Genomic DNA, 756 nt, shown 5'->3' with positions numbered 1-756 from the left:
GAAGTCAGGGTTTTAGCCCCGCCCCTTCTTCATCAGAAAGCTCTGAATGGCCCAACCGGGAAAGCATTTGAGAGACCTGTTTGTTCTCACAAAGAAATACGAGCTGATGTGACAATGAAAATAAGGAGGGAGAGACAGAAATCATAAACCCTGCCCTCAGGCGTTTTCCTGAGCAAGGAAAACAGAGCAGAGCAAACAGAAGTGTAATGTGTAAAAGGCGGAGACCAAACAGTAATGTGTTTCCCATGTACGGAGTTAATGTATACTCAGAGAACTTATATGTAACATGTTTGTTTTCTTATGTATGTAAAATGTTTGTTTTCTTTGAGACAAATACCTTCTAAATCCAGTAACTCCACCACCAACCTATTACCTTCATATAAGTCCATGACATTTTATTGATTTTCTCAAGAGTTGACACAACCATGACTATAGAGTAGTGCCCAGTGAATAAGAGGGAGTGGATCAGATGGAAAAGATTTAAACAAAAGTAAGAAAAACTGTCCATAAATTCCATCTTTTTTCATCTTTATTAAAAGTGTGGCTGAAAATGTTAATACAAAGCAAAACACAGTACATGTAATTAAACATGTTTAAATGTTAGATTATTTTTCTTTTGGCTAAAAAGAATAGAAGCCTAAACAGGTAGTTAAGAGACTGGAAACCCAGAGACTAGGGGCCTTCATCCTGAGGCTCTGGAGCCACATGTAGGTCATTTATCCCTCTTTTGTGACTCTTTGGCTAAAAGAAATAGGA

The sequence above is a fragment of the Oryzias melastigma genome, linkage group LG21, assembly GCF_002922805.2.
Source record: "Oryzias melastigma strain HK-1 linkage group LG21, ASM292280v2, whole genome shotgun sequence".
NCBI lineage: Eukaryota > Metazoa > Chordata > Actinopteri > Beloniformes > Adrianichthyidae > Oryzias > Oryzias melastigma.
Note: the sequence above shows the minus strand (reverse complement) of the source record.